Source organism: Capsicum annuum, chromosome 8 (genome assembly GCF_002878395.1).
Source record: "Capsicum annuum cultivar UCD-10X-F1 chromosome 8, UCD10Xv1.1, whole genome shotgun sequence".
Classification (NCBI taxonomy): domain Eukaryota; kingdom Viridiplantae; phylum Streptophyta; class Magnoliopsida; order Solanales; family Solanaceae; genus Capsicum; species Capsicum annuum.
In genome coordinates, this window is record NC_061118.1 from 79,397,597 (window position 1) to 79,416,917 (window position 19,321).

General features: G+C 35.1%; 1 non-coding gene across 1 annotated transcript; it reads left to right on the plus strand.

Moving 5' to 3' along the window:
* Positions 1-262: 262 nt before the first annotated feature.
* Positions 263-369, plus strand: LOC124886943. The gene has a single exon (XR_007044339.1). It is a non-coding gene; the product is annotated as a small nucleolar RNA R71 (small nucleolar RNA).
* Positions 370-19,321: the final 18,952 nt, after the last annotated feature.

A 19,321-nucleotide genomic window follows, 5' to 3' on the forward strand; every position in this document is an offset into this window, starting at 1 on the left:
AATAATCATATGATTTTGCATATCTGTGATATGTTTCTATAATGCGGTGAACTGATCTTCCTCTAATACCCCTACACCCTTTCTAGGAGTACTCCTCGAATCTGCATGCCAGTTAAGGTTCCCTTGTGAAATTCGATTCAGCAGAGCGTATAATTCTTCATACGTCTTCTCAAGAGCATGTCCTCCTGCTACTGAATTCAAGAGAATCTTTGTATTTGGCTGCAGTGCCTCAATGAAAGTATGCATAAGAACATCGTTTGACTGATGATGATGAGGGCAATTTCTTAGCATACCCTTAAATCTCTCCCAAGCTTGGTAGATATTCTCTTATTCTTTTTGTCTGAAACTCAAGATCTCGCTCCTCAAGCATGTAGTCTTCTTAGATGGAAAGAATCAAATAAGGAATTTCCGAGCTAGATCTTCCCACATAGTGATAGGAGTGGTGGTTCAGCATGTAACCACCTTTTCTCTTCCCCCATTAGAGAGAAGGGAAAGGGTGTCAACCTGACATAATCCAAACTCACCCCCTTTAGGAATGTAAGTATTGTTTATTTCCAAGAAGGTCTGTATGTACTACTGCGGATCTTCATGTGAAAGGCCATGAAATTGCCCCGCTGAATTCAGCAATTGCACCATATTCTACTTTAATTCAAATTGACCTCCTAGTCCGGGCTTGAGAATACTGCTCGTCACATGGTTCGTGAGTGGGATTGTCACCTCACGAATAGGTCTAGCAGCAAGTTGAGCAGGAACAACTGGAATAATCAGAGGTGGAATATTTTTGGCATTTGGATCAGCCGGTTCATTTCTTTGTTAAGCCATTCTTCGCTTTTGTTGAAAATCTATTTTGGTTCTGTAAAAGGCTCTACCAACTTTTTGTCTCTTGACAGTCCTGGATTCAGCTAAACCTGCAAAACTTCAGCCACTAAGATCAAGATGTTAACACTTAAACTTAATACGAAAAACAAAAAATTTAGCAATTTACTAATTATATTAGTCCTCGGTAGCAACGCCAAAAACTTGTTGCGACTAAGACACACACGCAAGTGCACATGATCTTACAAGTAATATCGTGATTTAGAAAATCAAATCTCATTGGACCAAGCAACTAGAAATTTAACCAACTTTTAGTTTTAGACAATTAGTATTATGTGTTGTAAAGTATCAAGATGATTTTTGAATTTGAGAATAAAAATATAAATTAATTAAGCAGAAATAAAAGTTTATGACTAAAGAAAAGCAAGCAACGGTTGTAAACAATAATGATAAGAATTCCAGAGTTGAGGCTTTTTGAATAATCATACAAATCTCCATTCTTATCGTAATCTTATTGTTATTGGGTTGTTGGTTTGCAAGGTTTTAGGCAACGATCTTGGTATCCCAACCTAAAATCTTCTATCTATTGAATATTGCAGCTACAACTCCTGCAGAGATGTAAAAATTCTTCTAGATTCGTAAAGTTATCTTTTTGCAATTGAACCAAACAAGGCTTCTAGGTATATTCCTATCCTAGATGCTAATTCAAACCCCTTATTTTATAAAAGGGTAAGAACCTTGATCCTTAATTTCCTCGTTCTAATCTATGATTCTCCTCTCGGATTCACACAGAAATATAAATTTATTCTAATGGCGGCCAAGCATTGAAATAGTTAGCTCAAGAAATAAAGAACAACCCAGGTGATAATCTAAAAAGAAACAACTATAAAGAATATCAATGAGTAATCATGTTCATAGCCTCAACCCAAGACACAAGAACATGTTTTTGAGAAAAAGTATGGGCCACCACATTGTCCTTTCCCTTTTAATAATGAATCACATAATGAAAAGTTTCAAGAAACTCAATCCATTTGGCATGCCATCAGTTAAGCTTGTCTTAAGTCCGTAGATGCTTCAATGATTCATGATCCATTTGGATCATGAATTCTTTAGGCGGCAATTAATGTTGTCAAGTAGCTAAGGCTCTAATCAATGCATACAAATCTAAATCGTACGTAGAGTAGTTTAGAGTTGCTCCTTTGAGATTTTCACTAAAGTAGGCAATAGGCTAGAATTCTTGCATTAAAATCGCGCCTATGCCGTCTTTGCTAGCATCACATTCGACCTCAAAAGTCTTGTTAAAATTAGGCAATTGTAGCCAAGAGATTGAGATAAGCATAGCTTTCAAGTCCTCGAAGGCCTTAACTTGTTCATCTCCCAACTTGAAAGGCCGATCCTTTTAATCACTTCGGTCAAGGGGGCGACAATGGTGCTAAATCCTTTGACCAAATATCTATAAAAACTAGCTAACCCATGGAAGCTTCTCACGGGTTGGCCAATTTTTAGGAGTTGGCCAATTTTTAATGGTGTCAATCTTAGATTGATCCACTTCGACCCTTCTTGAGCTCACCACAAACCCAAGAAATACAACCTCATGGACACCAAAAGAACACTTTTCTAGATTAGCATATAACTTCTCCTTTCGGAGGACATCAAACACACATTGTAAATGCTTTACATGCTCATCGAAGGACTTACTATAAACCAACACATCATCAAAGTAAACAATAACAAACTTTTTGATAAATGGCTTTATCACATAATTCATTAGCCGTATGAAAGTAGTTGGAGTGTTTGTTAGGCCGAATGGTATAACCATCCATTATAGAGACCAAATTTGGTATTGAATGTGGTTTTCCATTTGTCACCTGATTGCATACGGATTTGGTGATAGCCACTACTCAAATAAATTTTAGAAAACAAATACGAACCACTCAATTCATCACGCATATCATCTAGTCCAGGAATAGGGTGACGGTATTTTACCATTATCTTGTTGATGGCTTGACAATCATCACATATATGCTAAGTCCTATCTTTCTTGTGAACTAGTAGTACTAGGACCGCACAAGGGCTCATACTCTCCTTGATGTACCCTTTGTTGAGAAGTTCCTTAACTTGGTGTTGTAATTCCTTAGTATCCATTGGGTTGCTTCTATAAGCTAGTTTGTTGGGGAATTATGAGCCCGGCACAAAATCAATTTGGTGGTCAATGACCCGAAGTGGAGGCAATCCCTTCAGCAATTCCTTTGGGAAGACATCCTCGTAATCCTGCAAAACATGAGAAATACGAAGAGAAATAGAAACGTTAGCGGGATTAGTATTAAAAATATGAGTGACAACATTCCTCCTAAAGATGGAAATCTCTTCGTGGAAGAAGAGAGTACTCTTAGGGGTAAGGAATATATGGTCATGGAAAGGAATAATCAATTGAGTAGTGATACCCTTGATTTAATAAATCCAATTATTGATCGTTCCTATAAAGATGGTTAGGATTGTGACTTGTTTCTTGGTCTATTTGACAAGCAAGGGGTTATTCTTGAAAACCCGAGGACAAAGGTTTCATTTTCATCTTGGGGTAATGCTACTAATTATTAATCTATGTTTGACACACTTGTGTTTAAATTTCATGAATCTAAACTTTTGGATCCCATGCTGATACTTTACTTAAAGGGAAGAAGTCATATGTGCTTAATTGTTTTAATTCCATCTTTGTATTCCTTATGTGTTATATCTTTTGGACCAAGTGGCATTCTTATAGATGATAGCACCTTGGATGATGTCTTCACACTTTATTCCTTCCTATACTACCCCTTTATATATGATGACAACCATGTTAGTTTTTAAATTGTATTATGTAGAAGTAGGAATTTTGATGGATGGTTTCCTTGTTTGAATAATAATGACATTTGGATGTGGTTGCTTTAAGACCAATAGTGGAACCACATTTGATGAGGTCCCTTAAAGTGGTAATGAAACAAATGTATCTATGGTTCCTAAGGTAAAGGTGGTCTTACCTTTTGGGTTAGTGAAGCCATTTATACCATTGTAGTTTCCTTATCTCTTGATATTTGTTATAGCCACTTCCTTGTGATATTTTCACTAAGCTTTTCATATTCAACACAAAGGACCCATGGACATATTTCAAGTGTGAACCATCGTGGAATGATGATGTAATTTTTGTACTAACGCTAACCCTCATGTCATGAGGATGTGGTGCTTGTTTGTCCTTTCTTTGATTTTACAAGGTATGGATTCGACATACAATACTTTTCAAGAAAGGGATAATGATACGATCCAAATGACCATGTTAGCTTTGGATTCCATCATTCGAGGCCAATATATGAAGAATCAAGCTTTGGTCACATTGAAGGCTTGAGAACATGCACGGGGAAACCTTTTAGGGCACTCAATAGTGCAATGCCGTATGTGGAAAGTTTCTAGGGAGCTTGTCTTGATGAAGCACCCAAGAGACCATGTATTGAAGAATAATTATGAAGGCGAAAATAACACAAGGGATTATATATATTGAAGTGTGAAGAAGAGTCTTAGGACACTATATGACCGCCACTTATTTAAGGGTGTAATGGTCTTTTGTGCCTTTTCTTTACACTCTATAGGAGCCTTTTTCATTAAGGGTATTTTGGTATATTATGTCATAAGCTATAAATAGACTCTTTAGGCTTATTTTCTCATTAGTTTTGAATGATATTGATAGACAATTCTCTTGAGAGGGAGTGTTTGTAGTGTAGGGCTTTGAAAAGCCATAATTGTAACTAGGGCAAACATAGGTGTGGAATCACTTGGGTTGTAAATCAGCATAGAAACGTTGGTGCTTGGGGAATATTGACTCCCTTTTGTGTCAATGTAAGAGTCTGGTGTTGCTATAGTGAGTTCTAGTGAGTTTTAGTGTTTGATACACACCATAGTTCCTATTACTTGTAGTAGTTTATGTCTTACTGTCTATCTTTACATTTTTGCACTTAGATTGTGTTCTTCTTACTTGTTCTCTTCAATCTGTGTGTTGTCTTTCCTCTTTAGTTAGTGTTCTCGATTTTCGTCTCTTTCTTTTAGGATTATTTTTATCTTTATAGTTTGATTCTGTATAAACAGAGGTGAGTCGAGTCTTCAACTCCAGAAAACATTTCTTGCAAGAATCTGACAACTGGAATTTGACCTTCTTCCGAGTTAGTCGGGATATGGGAGAGGTAGTAGAGGAAAATCCTTTTAAAAACAATCTATAGTAACTTTTTAAACCCAAGGAACTCCTGATATCTAATAGAGAGTTAGGTCTATACCAATTTATTATTGGTTTGGTCTTTTAAGTATCAACTCGAACGCCTTTACTAGAAATAATATGTCTAAGAAAAGCTACTGATTTCAACTAGAATTCACACTAATTAAACTTATAAAATATCTTATGATCTTTGATAGTTTTCCAAATAATTTGTAAATGGTCTATGTGTTCACCCGAACTATGGAATAGATGAGAATGTCATCTATAAAAATTATGATGAACATGTCCTCATACTGCTTGAACACTTCGTTCATCAGGTCTATAAAATATATAGGTGCATTTGTTAGTCCAAAATACAAAGCTACAAATTTGAAGTGACCACGCCAAGTTCTAAAGGCTATCTTTGAAATGTCAAATTTTCTGACCCTGAGCTGATGATTGTCGGACTAAGGTCTATCTTAGAAAAATAGTAAGCACCCTAAAATTGGTCGAACAAGTCATCAATCCTGGGGATGGGATACTTGTTCTTGATTGTGACTTTGTTCAACTAACAGTAGTCGATGCACATTCGGAGAAAACCATCTTTCTTATGCATAGAGTGAACCATCTTTCAACTCCATATGCTCGGCTTGAGCCATTATGTAAGGTAGAATTGGAATGGGTTGAGTATTTGGATAATGATCTATTCCAAAATCGATTTCCCTCTAGATAGAAACTCCGAGTAGATCTTCATAAAATACTTTTGGAAATGCATTTAGTACTTGAGATGGCTCAAGACTCGAGATCTTGGAACTTGAATCCTTGACTCAAACAAGATCATAGATGCATAATTTGGAAACGTTTTCCCCACCTTAAGGATGGAGACAAGCCAAACTATAGGAGTTGAGGTGCTACCCCTCTATTCTAAGACTTTTCATTGGAAAACAGAAACTATACTACTTTGTTCCTACAATAAATTAAGGCATAGAAAGAGTGGAACAAATCTATTCAAACAATACATCAAAATCCGTCATCACTAACTCTATAATATCGACTGAGGCAAATTTCTGGGATACTGTGACTGGGCAATTTCTGTATACCCATCTAGTGATAATAGAACTATCAACTGTAGTAGAAACTATGAAGGGTTGTGCTATGATTTTGGAACTAACACCAAAATCTACTGCTATATAAGGAGTCACAAAAGAAAGTGTGGGTTGGGGATCTAATAATGCATACAAATGAAGGTAAAAAGACTTGCAACATACCAGTAACCACTTAAGGAGAACTCTCCTAATCCTGCTAATTCTAAAGGGCATAAAGTTAATTAAACATTGTCCACTGGTTTCTTTAGAAGTGGCACCCTAATATATTTGGCAACCTATTGGAACCGATGAGGAGTTTGTTTGGTCTTGTTGACGATCTTTCTACCACTCCATAGAACTAATAGGTAATCCCTTATCTAGTGGCCTATCGTGCTACACCATAAACAAGTATCACTACCTGCCATGCACTCACCCTTGTGGTTCTTACTACATCTCTTGAAAACTAGGTTGGTGCGACCACTATTCACACTTCCCTAACACTTAGATCTTGGTGCTCTGTCATGAGTATACTGTCTAAACATAGACACTGGAGCACTAGATGAAGATAGTGCTAGGGCTTTAGATTTCTAGGGGAACTAGAATGATTCCCACCATCTGACCTCTATCCAGAGAAATTGAATCTATTAGCATTGTCCCTCTAATTTTCCCTTACCTTTTCCTTGATATTCTCTTCCTCAATCTGTAGAGGATGAACCATTATTCTAGTGAGGTCCATCTCTATAATCAACAAAGATGTCCTAGACTACTTAACCATATCCTTAAAAACACCAAATAAATTCTTCCTCATTCGAGCCCTAGAATCAACCATCATATTCGTAACATACCTCGCTAACCAAGTAAACTTGAGTGAATACTCCATAAATTTATGTTTCCCTTATTTATGTTAATGAACTCTTTCACTTTGGATTCCTTCCACTGAATTAAGAAAAACCTATCCAAAAAAGCAGTAGCAGACTCATCCCACTCTATAGGACCTGCATTGATACTTGAATTCTCCTTCCGCTGCTTAACCCAAGTGTGATCCAACCGTTGCAATTGGTAAGCATCTAACTCAACACTTTCACTCAAGGTTACACCCATGAAATTAGTCCCCTTCTACACAATACCCAAAAATACATTGGGATCCTCCTCAAGCATATATATCCAAAGAACACTGGAGGATTCATCTGAGTGAAGTCCCAAATCCTAGTTGTTGTCATATTTGTTAGTGGGTTAGCTAAGGAAACTGCTTGCTGGTTAATCTAAAGATACATAGATTGGGTCAATGCTTTGAAAGTATCCTTGAATTTAGCATGAGAGACCTACTTATTTATAGGGTATTCAGGAATAGGTAGTGGTGTTGGATGGTCCCTATTCCTCCTTCCGTTAGACCTTTTGGGAGGCATTTTCTATAATCGGGTAGACAATGATTTAGAAGAAGAATTTTTATTAATATTATACTCCATTGCATGACATTTATAATGAATTAAGTAAAACTTTCCTAAAATATTCCATAGACTCTCGTCCATAAGTTGGGCGCGTGTCACACCCATGAACAAGACTCTATTTAATGCGACTTTCGTATACCTTAGGAAACTTTGAACAATGTTCTTGATACCAAGTTTGAAACAACCCAAAACAAACCTCTAGTCATAAGATGGTTCTTAAAGTCACAGGTGACCCTAAGCTAACCCATGACCAACACACAATTACTAAAAGATAATAGCATACTGGGTGGAAGCTAAAAAAAATAACTTGTAAAATAATAATGATAAAAAATGGGATATCATCCAAAGTTGGAAATAAACATGCCTAACTCAAAATAGTACTAATATTCTATACATCTGTCTGTTAGTCTGAAAGCCTCCAAATCTTGGTGAGTTATTGGGACAAGCTCCCAAGTTACTCTGACTAACTAAAATAAATAAAATACTTAAAAATAAAAAGCTGATAAAAAGCTCTCAACTGATGAGGGCTCACCAATACTGCAGTTGAGTGGCGCATGGATGTGCAAAGAATGGTCTGGGTACTGAGTGTCTGAAACTACATTATGACACAATATAGTGTAAAGAAGTATCTATGTAGTAATATTAATGTACTGAGAATATGAGATGGGAAGCTAACTAGTATCAATAATGTAACACCCCAAATCTGGTACCCGTAATGCTACACGATGCTCATGATCCCGCAGGACCACAAGCTAACCCATGACTGATATCTGTAACTGGGCACTGCATAATATACTGTATAGATGCAGAAAAGGCTGAAAGGACATAAGGTTCAAATATCTGATAAAAATAACATTTGGAAATACAATATATCAATGCCAAAACAAAACTAAAATAACTGTCTGAACATGCTATAGTCTGGAAGCCTCTAAACTGTCTAAAAACTGTAGAGTTGATGGGATATGTTCCCAACTAACTCTGTACTACTGAAATAATAAAGTAATAAAATAATCATGCTATCCTCAAATGATGAGGACTCACTGCTAGTCTGGCTGCTGAACGTCTGATCTACTAACTGACTGATTAACATGAAGGTGATAACACATACATAAATACATAAACTATAACTTAGATTATGACATCACTGAATCTGAATACTGATAGCATAAGTTTCGTATAACTGATATACTATTATCTGAATGACTGTGTCTGACAGTCTTGTTTCTGATAGAACTAGCTGAGTTTCATACTAAATTGGGTGACTATATATGATAATCCTAAATTCTATAGAAGTATCTGAGTTTTATTATAGAGACTGAGAAAGAGACTGTAACTATGGGAAGTAGTCATCTAATTGACATGCCCTAAATGAGATAATATAATTGAGTTGGGGTCGAATATATAACCTCAATTAGAAGGGTGTCAGTACCACACCACTGGTAAGGACAAGCTATGAGTAATCTCTCATCTAGCAGGTACTCTAAGGAGAATGGTGAGACCCTCATCTGACAGGTTAAGTCACCTCATCAACCCTCATCTAACATGTTAGATGTTTTAACCTACGCTGGCTATGTAGTTCTGAAGCACAAGGATTGCTTCTAAGAATCACACCTTCTACTCGCAGGTGAGTTCCCATCCTTGGGCTCACTCGGTATTGAATCCTACTCCCATCTGATTAGACACTGAATTAATTATACAAAACTGACTAGAGTGAGTTCACTGAGTTTCGCTGAATGACAAAATACTATTGATATCTGATAACTGACTGAGATTACTGAGTTTTCCTGAGTCATGAGACTAACTGAATTCTACTGAATATGGCTTGACTGAGAATATCTTGAAAACTGGCACTGGCTCTAGCCACACAACTAAATTGTTAGGTGCAAGTACCTCCAGGACTCAATATCACAAAACTGACAAGACATGACACTTCATGGACTCACGACCATAATCAACAATCCATAATACAATCAATGGGGAATTTCATGAGGCACTTGATTATCATGGTTTGGTACATGAATAGGAATGCATATAAACATGTCATAATTTCATAAGCCTAATCTCAAAAGCATTATGTCAATCTATTACAAAGCATAAAAATAACGTGGGAGTCATAACGAACATAAGGGAGAAACATAGATTCATTAATTTTGGTCACAAATGAGTTATAAGGCATAATTCCTATTCTCTTTGACATTTTATCAAACACCTTCCATGCATATCATTAGGCTTAGGCATGCATATTTTTATGATAGTCATTAATGACTTCAACTAGGAAATCAAACAACAACATAAACATGGATATAATTCAATTCATACCACGGAATCCAAAGTTTATATTTCAAATAGGGTTTCTTGAGCTTCATGGGTGAAAGGAACCCATGAATCAACACTTGACATACCTAGATAAATGATTTCTTGAAGATTGGTAGAGGAAATCTTGAGTTCTTGACTTGGAATTAAACACCTAGGGTTTCTTGTTCTCGAGGATTGATCTTTCAGACAAACCCTAATTTGGTGTTGTGAATGAATAATGAAGTTATGAGCTATGGTCTGGTATAATTAGGGGTTAAAATGTATCGAAAAAGACCAAAATACCCTTTTAAAAGTGGCTTAAAATTGCTTATAGAAAGTAGCAATGGTCCATTGCTGGCTCGACGATCCGTAGGTTATGACCATCGCATTTGGCCAGAACCTGAACTTTCTTCCTCATTTGCGACGGTTTGGGCGACGGTCCATTGGTAGCTTTATGGTCTGTCGCTAGCTTAATGGTCCATTGATCCTGGCCGTCGCACTTGACCAGAAGTTGGGTTCACTACCTTAGTCGTGATGACTTGGGTGACAATCCATCTCTAGCTCAACGGTCCGTCGTCCTGAGCATCGCTTCTGGATAGTTCCGATAGTTCTCTGTAAAACATCCATAACTTTTTACTCCGATACCAGATTTAGATGAAATTGGTATTGGTGGAAAGATAATTCAATTTCACACATGATAAAAAGTCAAAAATAGGGAAATTCTAGATGATTTAAACATTAATTATTTACATAGTCATCACTAACTCTTCTGAAGACTAGATTTGATTTAAAGAAAGTTTGGGGTATTACAAATAAATTGAACATGAATGTATGACCATGTAAAATCATGCAAGACTAAGTATAAACATGAGCTGAATAATTGAATATTAAACACTTGGTTAGGTAAACCTGGACTAAATATAAACTAAAACTGAAATAAGGAATGTGGGAGCTAATAATAACTGACATACTCTAACATGAGCCAATCAGGGTTCAACTTGTAACCCTAGTTTGAAGGGAGTTAGTACCTCGCTAAGGGAACCAACACTAGCAGATATGGATCCACTAAACTAATGTGTCATAGGACTAGGGTGTCATGCCTCTACTAATAAGAGACCCCTTATATCCTATAGTGGTATTGTAGTTCTGGAACTTAGGATATGCTACTAATGTTCTCAAGCCTAATTGATGGGGGGGGGGGGGGGGGAGCCATTATTCGTGCATTCACTTGGTGCTTAGTATTGCTCCCAACTGAATAACACTAAAGCATAAATTGAAACATGAAATGTTAACTGATATTCTCAAGTAATGGTATTCTTAAAATAACAATGCATGTATAGTATAAAATGCTTTAAATCCTGTAAAATGATGTTTATTTAAACTCCTAGGTATTGGGTGTTAATAACCCACCAAATTTGATTAATACAATTGACCATGACAGCATTAACGTAATATGATAAAGAAATTTCATAATTTAAAACCAGAAAACTCATCAACTTGTCAAGATAGGAAAATTCATGATATTTATCTTGGGGAATCAATAATCTCGAGGAAGGAACATATTCATGGTTTGATAACACACATAAACTAATGAGAGAAAGGAAACTCATATTTAACCTGCAAGCCAATTCATGAGGAGGGGATTTGGGTAAGTTAATCCCTCAATAACAGATGTTGTAGTGCCAAAACGACATGGGTTTGGGGGTTAAATAGGATTGGAATTTACCAAAAGCCCCTTTTAAAATAGTGCAGAGATTTCTTGTTCCAGTTGTCACAACACATCCAACGACTCATTACCACTGGTCACGAGTCGTGGTCTAAGTCATGACCTAAAATCCTAAGTTTTGATCCCTTTATGTTGTGATCATGTACCCCCTTCTTAATTAATTGTTAGGTATGATTACGAGTCATTAGGGGTAGTTATAGTTTGAGACTAGATTTCTAGATTTTTTTTGTTTTGACAAGAGGTCCCTCCTAAAGACTTTGTGTCACTGGTAATGATTCGTAGGGTAGGGTCATTATCAGAGGAATGAAATTTGTGGGTCCTTAGTGTTACGGAAATGACTAAATAAAATGACTCGTTACATCTAGTAACAAGTCATTACCCGAGTCGTTGTTACTGGTAGCTGATAGACTCTTAGGAAAATTTTCATAACTTCTTGTCTTGTTATCAAATTAAGGTGAGACTTGTGGCATTGGAAAACTGATTTAATGGCCTATCATTTGATGGGTCTTGATCTTGAAAACTTGGGGTATTATAGTAAATTAGGTTATGACATCAATTTATCATTTTAATATTTCATGCATGTGAAAATTAACGTAAGAGTACTCTTTGAAAGTAAATTTATCATTTTTAAGTTTTATTTCTATCACACTTCTTCTTGAGCCCCAAGCCAAAAAGAGCTTTATTAATCAAACACATTACTAACGACTATAATAAAAAGTAAGAAATAAAATGCAAATCACAACACACACTCACATTGAGTTTTAAAAATAATCACCCATGAAATGAAAGTCATCTAAAATATTACATTCTCAATAAAAATATTATCTAAATAAAAAATTAATTAAAATATTATATATCCATAATAATACCTCCAACTCAAAATAAATCACTTTCCTTGATTCAATAGGTCTAATATAAAAAATAAGATTTGATGAAGGGTCACCATAAAGAGTGGAAAGCAAGATGTGATGAGTTGCCCAAAGAATTAGCCTCATCAATGCAAGGCTCTGTTTTGGCTAATGTTTGTCGGAATGAATCTTGAGTGATAGTAGATACCTCTAATATGATAACTAGTTAGCAGTATCAAATGTCTCCTCAGTAGGTTTTGACCTACTATTGCTAATTTATGATATCTTTTTAGTCGACCTAATGAAATCATCAAAAACACAACCTCTTTGGTATATTGATATTCTCATGAATCTCAATAGCTCGATAAACACTAACACTAGTATTATGTGTAGTAATCTCCTCCTCCACATTAATCTCAATCTTAGAGACATCCTCATTCTCCTTAGTAACTAGTCTAGATAGGTCCGGATTTGGTACAGTCTTCCCCTGTACATTGGTTTTAGAAGGTGCAACTCATAAGTAAGATAAATTTGGAAAATCTAGTTAGTCTCACCAGTTAACAATGAAGCAACTTGGTCTTCAAATTCTTGTGTAACCTGTTCCAATTTATGGTTACATCACAGGACTCTTAAGACTACATTTTTTGTTCTCAACTTATGGACTTGCATGTCTTCTCCAAATGTTAAGCTCTTCTCCATAGAAATAGTTTTGGCCTTGATATACAAATACTTCCACAAAATATATACATGAAATACTCATTAACCGAGGATGCATTTGAGGGAAAGTCTAGATCATAAGTCGCCTTACCTTTATTGATAAATGTATTATAAGGTCGAATAAACAACAACTCTTCTTTCCTTTATTTTTAAAAAAACATCAATCCCAACATTTGCGACACTTTCAGGAACATATATCCACCTTTCTTAAACTCTAAATTCATGTGCTCTATTATCTATAAGACCTTTACCAACACTATGCTAATTTATCTATTTCTAAATAATCATAATTTTTTCTAAAGCATCTTAGACCATCTAGACCCAATTAATGATACCTCATTTTGTTAATACCAATCTATCAGATATATACTTAATGTACATACAATGCTTCATAAGGAGCCACATCAATACTTGTCTGATAGTTGTTAATGTACAAACTCTAAAAGTGGAAAATAATAATCCCAATTTTTCCAAAATCTTATCACGACTAAAATTGGACCATGATGACACAAACAATAATCCTCTATTAGATAAGGTTACTCTACTAGACATATACAAAAAATCAATATCTAATAAATAAAGTAAAAAACAACATACATTATCGGGCAACTTGTATAGATAATAAGGGCCCATAAGTAGTGGAAGGAAGAACAAAATTTACAAAAAATTCCCCTAAGATATGGGGTCAATAGTACAGGAGCTAGTAATATGGGAGTAGTACTAAGTATAAATGTACAAGTTTGTGTCAAGATAGCAACAATATGAAGGAAATGGATTACCTATGGATGCTTATTCCTCACCCAAATCCAATCAAAATGGAACATCTAAATGAGTAAGAAATCAGTTGCCAATACTCGTACCATAATTTCCATCATAAATAGATACAAAAGTATAGTATAAGTACCAAAACACATGGTAATGAGTAACCATCACAGGCCAACTAGGCTCAAAAAAATAATATATATTATAAAATATGAATAAAACATAAATTTATGCTATAGGATAAAAATAATATCTAAGATTCAATAGAAGGATACATATGACAGTAATATGATACACAAGAAGTTTATATAGGTGAAAAATTACGAATGATGAATGCAATGAAGAATGAAATAGATGCAACGACCAATGCGTACCATATTTACTTCCTATAGCATATGTGGCTAGAATTTATGATTCAATTTCTAAGGTTATTATGGCACCTACTATGACCTAACAGAGCTAACCCATAGTCCAAAACTTCTAATAATGTACTACCAAGGGAAATGAAAGGAGAATATAGAATAACTATAACATATGACTAATATATATATTAGATAATCCCTAAACCTGGTGGAAGCAGTACAAGAACTTCTAAAATGGCAAGAATACAAATAAGATATTAAATGAATATACTAATACAACCTATCTCTAAATACAAGATAGAGACTAGTCTAATCGATAAGAGTGAAAATAGTAATATTACGAATGCAAGGAGATCACCTTAAATCTCCAATCCATAATTGCTCCACATGATGTGCACAAAAATGGTGAGAATCCGTACAATGATCTGTAAGTTATAGAAGTATAGTATGAGTGCCAAACATATGGTACTCAGTAGGCAATTGTCATCTGAGCTCCAAATATAATGTATATACAAATAACATGCAAGTAGGAATGTAAACTATAGCTAAATATCCAAGAAGCTAACCTATTAAGGCTAGAAAGGAAATAAGGATAAACTACCTTATACTATCCTTATTCCGACACTCAGGCACTATACCATGTATGTAAATTAAGAATGAAAGAAGGATACATATCAGTAAACATGGAAAAGTAATACATATAAAACATGAATAAACAATAGGAAGAGAAAGATATATGGCAGTTCTATAGCCTCATATATATATATATATATGTATGTATGACTAGTTCAAACGTACCACATAGGTAATAATAATAATATTTCAAGGCATCCTAATAAAGTAGGGAACTATACATGCACAATAAGGTCCCTAATTCAAACATCTAAACATGAGATAATTATCCATAGTAAAATAACTGCAAGAGAAAGAAATCAAAAGCATACCTCAAATCTCGTTATCAGTCCATAATCAACATGCCATGAACGAAACATAATAACAATAATATGGTAACCGACTAGTCTTGAAAAATAATAGATAAATCTAGCCCCATAACCAGAAAGGCTCAATCACGACACAACACACAACAAACAACCCTTATATCCTATTCCTATACAACCCCCATATGGCTGATAGATATAGAGACCAAACAACATACTGGTGATATATAATGTGCATGCTAGAATGAATGCAAAGGTAAGTCCACCATACCATAAATGATGCAAGTACCATAATGTAACATAGTGTATACACTTCCTCTAGCTCAATTGATCACAAAGGTAGAACCTATGGTGACTTCTCATCTCTGGTACAAAGGCTCATAATCGAAGGTCACCCTAGGAGGTTTGAGAGTACATGTATACACCAAACTGATCTCATTCCATGATTCCCAATCATCATCATCATGAATATAATTTGTCCAATATCAGATATATATATATACACATATATATGTATAGTTAGTAACTACACAAACTCAATTGGCAAAAGATTTTTCTTTGAACTATTTGTATTTCAGTAGTAACATATTCTTCCATGGATCTAAGGTCCAAAATATGGAAGAAACAAATGTTTCCACGACTCTACCACCTAGTCAATTCTGTTCCACTTAATCCCTTTTCATGGCCATATGTCTTTCTGGCTAAGGAATGGGAAATCTTGTGCATGTAAGCCCAAATGTGGATCTAACTGGAATGATTTCACTCTCTAAAAAGGAACATGTAGGACAAAACAATGTCTCAAAGAGTGTAAGTCTATAAATCCATCACTGTAAGTCTATAAATCCATCACTCAGGGTAAACTCTAGATGTAAATGATTATAAAAGTGTAAAAAGGGTTGAAATCTCTCTCAACCAAAGTGAATAGTAGTAGTAAAGTCGTGGAAAAGAATCTATCTTGAATAAATCTCTAAATTATCATTTTAAGTTCAAAATATCATAAATCATCCTTTAAAGTGGTATGACCTTCGTTATGAAAGAATTAATTTTAAATGTTAAAAGGTGGAATGAACCCCTTTCTAAGAAATCAACAATAAATCAAAGATTTAGTTGGAATCATACCATTAAGTGAGCATGAATCTACCAAATCTATGCAATTCCATCATTAGTATCTAGACAATACATTTATATGCTTCTAAATGTACATAGACTACAACCACGTCTTTTACAAGGATAAAAAAATTCTCCCTAAATATGTCTAGTATCATAATCACAGCCTTAGGCCCAATAATAAATAAAAACCTTGCATAACCATAATACCATAGTCTAGGAAATCATAAGAATCAATAATGTAAGGTAGTAAACCTTATACTAACAAGTCCTTAACCTCAATTATGTCTAACATGCCAGTAACCTAAGGTAATTGGACTCTATAGGAATAACATAATGATCCCTTAAATGATCCACAATGAGAGGTTGGCCCTTTGATTAAGTGTCCCATTTTTGGTTAAGCTACCTTCGCTTAAACAACTAGGTGGGACCAAGTCTAGTCACTTAACCGATCACACAAGATTTTTCTAAGTTAAGATAAACTTTCGCTGGCTGTTTAGGATTCATTTTGAACCCTATGCGCTAGAACAAACTATGACACCATAGGAAATTTGACATTTTGGATGCAATGGAACCATAAAAACTTTCTTATGAGATTATATTAACTAAGTGTAGGGCCCACACCTATAGTTCCTTTTTTCATAGAACCCAACCAATAGACCAAAATGAGTCTAAAAGCCATATGACCTAAACTAGGGGTCCCCCTAGCCTAAAATTAATATTTCAGAGATAATTGGACTGTCAGAAGTTGCATTTGAGGTTTTCTACTAAATGTTTTGGTCTGGGAACAAATCCTAAATAATAAAAGATCCAAAATAGGAAAATAATTCAAAAACCCAAAAAACCATCTGATAACTGAATTGATAGTTTTTGTAAGTCATAAATAATTGTAGCCACATTAGGAATGCTTAAAAAACCTAAAATATATGTAAATCGAGGAAACGACCTAGAGTCTCATCGCAATATCCACTGCAAAAAGGAGCTTCATCTGCAAAAGTATATGGATAGAAAGATCTTAAAAGCTTGAAGGGGTGAGGTATTGGGCCTACATGCTTTAAGAATGACTCCCTAGATAATCTCTAAAAAGAAAAATAATTCCAAGGGATTTTGCCACAAGTATTCTTTTTAACCCAACTTCCTTACTCCACTTCTTAAACATCAAAAAGTCACACATAACCACCAACTATCCTTTAACTAAATCAAAAAAGGTGATGTATGAAAATTCAAATCACAACACACTGATACCACACTATTACCAGCACAACAAGCAAAGACTCAACAAGGATGGAGGTAATACAAGGCATGAATTATGCGACCATCTGCATTATCCAATTATAATCCTTCTTTTTCCTTTCCAAACCTACTATCTCCTCTAAATAAGTAAGAAGTTCACTTGAGTCCTATCTATGCAACTCTCTCACACTATCTTAAAAAAATTAAAGACGATTCACCATGAATCCGTTATGGCAAGCATAAGAACAAGACCATAAGGTGCTATGTAGGCACCTAACTAGAGATGACCTATGTCTCCAACTCACTACCAATGCTACACCTAGTACAAATAACACTCAAACTAATAGTTTGGAGTTTAAAGCATTAACACACCACTAAATGATCTTTTCCCAAATATATCATCAACTGATGATAAAGCCATGCTGAATCCAAATCGAGCATACTACTCCTAATGAGTAGATCATCTAAAATTCAAACAAAACTAAAAGTCAAAGTCAGGTGTAGAAGAAACCATCATCAAGTGCAAATTATATACCATCCGAACATCTTTAACCATAATAAATCCAATTTGAGAAAGACTAAATAGGTAGACACACAGTAGGCTTAGCCATGTTATAGGTGAAACCTCAACTAATATAAGTTTGAAAATGATAGCTACAACTAAAATCTATAACTTCCAGCTAAAATTATGACACCAAGGCTGAATCACTCAATCTCAACATTCCATGGCAATCCTATAAACTGGTAAGTATATGTACTCCAACTAGGTCATAACCTTCAAGCTATTATTCCAAGGTGCTGGATCCAAATAGAAGACAAAAAGTCCAAACTAAGGGCAAACACCCAGCCGCCTTCACCATTCAAGATTAGGCATATCTCTGTTGGATCATGCTAGACCCAAAGTCAAAATTTAGTTGAAGAACAAAATCACAATGGAGGATAAACCATATTTTTTAAGAATAGTAATCAACTCCATATTTAATTTAGGGCATAAACCACAAAATCACACCAAAGAACACACCAAGACTGCAAGCTATATTAGTGATAGGCAAAGCTCTAGCGACTCAAAGAAGTAAAACTTCGGCCGAATATGGTCAGTCAAACACTCCATCTTAGCCACAATTACCCAACTTACCATCTTAAGAAGCAGTTATAGAAAAGATCACATATATCCAACTCTCTTAACTCGACTAGAATAAGAAAAAGATCATGGAAAGAAAAGAGTACCTAATTCTAAACTGATACTAAGATTAAAGCTACCACCTTGAGTTAAATCCATCAAACTTGAAGGGCGAATCTAATACCTCAACATCGATACAACTACTAGATAATAAAAAGACATCTTGGAAGAATGGGTCCAAAATAGGTCAACCTCAAAAATGGGCTATATAGCCAAATCACCAACAGTAGATCCATAATAGAATCAATGAGTGTTAACCTAGCTCTCCCTTCGTTGACCACTCAATGACCAATCTATCCATGCTAATAAAAAAAGAAAACGACTATCCTTACCTAACTATAATAGAGAAAACATCAAACCAAGCTAGTCGCCCAAGCCAATAAGTAAAAACTATGAGAAAGGGAAATCTAACTAGATATTGATAGTCTAGCCAACTATCAAGCAGGATTGATCAACATCAAATATTGTAAATAATAACAACAATAATATAAACATCAATATAAGAAGTAGATAATACAAAAAATTAAATCTATAGTGTGTAACACTCTAGGCCAGAATTAGAGCAACATGATAAGGTAAATGGGACTC